The following is a 4,015-nucleotide window of genomic DNA, read 5'->3' on the forward strand; positions in this document are numbered from 1 at the left end:
CAGAATCTACAAAGAACTAAAACAAATTTATAAGAAAGAAAAAAATCCATTTAAAAGTGGGCAATGGATATGAACAGACACTTTCCAAAGAAGACATATATGAGGGCAACAAACATGAAAATATGCTCATTACCACGGGTCATTGGAGAAATGCAAATTAAAACCACATTGAGATACAATCTCATGCCAGTTAGAATAGTGATCATTAAAAAATCTGGAGACAACAGATGCTGGAGAGGATGTGGAGAAATAGGAATACTTTTACACTGTTGGTGGGAGTGTAAATTAGTTCAACCATTGTGGAAGACAGTGTGGCGATTCCTCAAGGACCTAGAAATAGAAATTTCATTTGACCTAGCAATCCCATTACTGGGTATATATCCAAAGGATAATAAATCATTCTATCATAAAGACACATGCACACGTATGTTCATTGCAGCACTGTTTACAATAGCAAAGACCTGGAACCAACCCAAATGCCCATCGATGATAGACTAGACAAGGAAAATGTTACACATAGACACCATGGAATACTATGCAGCCATTAAAAAGGATGAGTTCGTGTCCTTTGTAGGGACATGGATAAATCTGGAAACCATCATTCTCAGCAAACTGACACAAGAACAGAAAATCAAACACTGCATGTTCTCACTCATAGGTGGGTGTTGAACAATGAGAACACATGGACACAGGGAGGGTAGCATTCCTGTGTCTGGGGTCTGTTGAGGGGTGCTACAGGAGGGACAGTGGCAGGGTAGGGAGGTTGGGGAGGGATAACATGGGGAAAAATGGCAGATATAGGTGACAGAGGGATGGAGGCAGCAAACCACATTGCCATGTATATACTCATGTAACAATCCTGCATGATCTGCACATGTACCCCAGAACCTAAAGTGCAATTAATGACATAACAAACCTGCACATGTACCCCTGAATCTAAAATAAAAGTTAAAGTATTTTTAATAAGCGTCTGTTGAGAGACAAAATTTAAGGCAGGAAGACTGAAAATACCTTAGTTTAATGTTTTTAATATATGAAGATGGAGAAAGAAAAAGAATCTCTCTTGGACAACCACAGTGTTCAGGATTATTATGTTAAATACTTTCACATACATTATCTCACTAGTTTTTGGAATTACCCTACATTTTAGATATTTTTGTTCCTAAATTATAGAAGAAACTCACAAAGGAGTGGTATACAACTTGAAAATTTACAAAGCTAATTAGCAAAAATAAAAATGGAGGTTTTTTTTGTTTATTACTGATATTGTTTAGATTGTATTGTCTTTGCATTTAATGTTTTCCAAAACCCCTTATAAAAGTGGTTCAGCTAGATAACATTTAAATATCTGTCTTTAGATACAAAATGAATCAAAGTTATCACTACCAAACTAGATAATTTGACAGGAATGCTTAAGAAACCCCAACGCAATGTTTTTTATTATATGCAAAAAGATTGAGTGATTTCTATCTACAGGTTGAAAAAACAAAAGAAGTTCTAATAAGTTGTTTATTTGAATATTTACAAATCCCTGCTGAGAATGGATGTTTTGCAATACATTTCTTAGTGGAGCTGTCTACAGGACTTTAAAAGAACCATAAAATAAAGGGTATGACTCATAATATGAAAGAACACTGAACCAAATCTTTCTGATTTATGCTTTTTAAATAAAGTCTGAATTTTTATACTAATTTGATAACTAAGTTATTTAGCTATTTTGATAGCTAAGTTAAATTAGCATTTTGATGGCTAAGTTATTTTTCTCAAGCAGTGTGGTATTTGGCCGGCAAAGATTGGTTTGCACCATCATCCAGTCTGATTATTCTTGACTTAACTCCTTTTTTTTTTTTTTCTCTCTTTTTTTTGAGACGGAGTTTCACTCTTGTTACCCAGGCTGGAGTGCAATGGCACGATCTCGGCTCACCACAACCTCCGCCTCCTGCGTTCAGGCAATTCTGCCTCAGCCTCCCGAGCAGCTGGGATTACAGGCACGCACCACCATGCCTAGCTAATTTTTTGTATTTTTAATAGAGACGGGTTTTCACCAAGTTGACCAGGATGGTCTCGATCTCTTGACCTCGTGATCCACCCACCTCGGTCTCCCAAAGTGCTGGGATTGCAGGCGTGAGCCACCGCGCCCAGCGACTTAACTCTTTTATCACATTTAAATCTGAAGATGCAATAATGTGTATGAAAACCTGCAATCACTCAGAGAAATACTCATTATTTGTTGTTAATGTGGTAAAAATGAGTTGGATCTAAGAAAATGTTAAAAATATTTCAAAAAACCTTAAAAATAAAAACTTTAATAAATGAATTTAATAAATTTTGACATTATTGTGGATATATAGATTCAAATTATCTGGTTTTCTTTATGAATTTTCCTTATGAATTATCCATTCTGAGATATTTCTTCATGGCAGCATGAGAATAGACAAAGTTACTAAAATAACAAACTAGTAAAGTTACTAAAATAAGAACTTATAGAGTTAATTTTAAACTTTGGGATACTAAATAAATTTAACTGTCCAAAAGCTTCTAATCCAATATATCTATTTTCTAATTAGGTGATGCCACTTAGAAATACGATCAGAACACATTGACTTGATATTAAAATTTAAAGAGATCTCTGTCTTTTGTTACCCACCACTGTAACTGTCTTCTTAGATAATTTCACATGGATTTATCTAAATTATGACAATTAATATTAACAGAAAAATGGCAGTATATGCAGAACAGATGCTAATATTTCCCTTTTACAAATGAGGGAGAAATTACCGTTTGCAATGTTTATGTTGTCTTATAGTATACAATGGGTAAATTATGAAGGTTTACAGTTTATCCAAGTTTTCTGATTTCTGACTGCATAGATTCCTTCCTTTTGCAAACTATTGCAAATATAAAATATAGAAAGCTTTGTGAGTTAAAGAAATGATAGAAATATTAAGAAGATGTATCCTTTTAATTTAAAAAAGTGACTTTGAAAACCATGGGATCCACTGGTTAGTGCTATTAAAATAAATCTGCTTGAAAGAGTCAGTGGCAAATGCAATTCTCAATTTGCATTTATATACTTTTGATAACATAGCAACTTTAAAAGATAAATCATTTTCCCTCTTCAAATGAAAACTGCAGGTTCTTGAGAGTTTAGTGTAATGTAAGCAAGATAACTGACTAGGCACACCTAGCACTCATCTCTTTCACAAAAAAGGACCAAGGCAATGAATAATAAATTGGACTGGAGTATTTGAGCAAGAGCGAATGAGTGCACCAAGAAAGTGGTTAGATACCTGTGGAGCCTGAAAGCCCACAATGAAAGCTTAGAGAGGGGAGGGAGGCATCCTTCCTCAGATGCCTTGTTTCCCCTGCCTGGATCAGCTTGGAGCCAGAGCAGATTTATCCTTGTGAGGAAAAAGTAATCGGAAGACCCTCCAATAGCCTTCATCAACACCACAGGATACGTGCAGCCCCTACTACGGGAAAATCCCATCGTTCTTACAAGCTCTGAGTCCAGTTTGTAGAGCTGCCTGGAATTGACCTGACTGCATTGCTCTGGATTAGAAGCACGAATGTGCCCTCCTCACCTCTCCATAACCCAAGCTGCTGTATCACAGTGCCATATTAAAATTAGAGCCTATCCTGGAGTTCCTCCATTATAGGGGCTATTAGCCACCGTGCATTTTCAGCCTTGAAGCTCTGCTGTTATTTCCCAAGCCTAAATGTGTAGCTGCAGTACCACAATTCTGACTGCCCAGAGTCTGAGCCCAGGAAAGCCTGTTATTCCAATTCTGCACAGTAGGGATACCAACTCCAAACCAGTTGAACCGCTATGTACCCACACTCCTAGCTGGAGAAGTGACTCAGGGACTCACACTTGAATCAGCTGAGCAGCCACATGCCCACACCCCTAGACAGAGAAATATCCAAGTCAAACCGCCCCAAGTGAGCATGCTCCTAAGCCATCCAAGCAGCCATGACCTTTGCCAGAGAACCAGCCAGGTAGACCTGCCCCTGG

Source organism: Cebus imitator, unplaced genomic scaffold (genome assembly GCF_001604975.1).
Source record: "Cebus imitator isolate Cc_AM_T3 unplaced genomic scaffold, Cebus_imitator-1.0 Scaffold593, whole genome shotgun sequence".
In the NCBI taxonomy this organism is placed as follows: Eukaryota; Metazoa; Chordata; class Mammalia; order Primates; family Cebidae; genus Cebus; species Cebus imitator.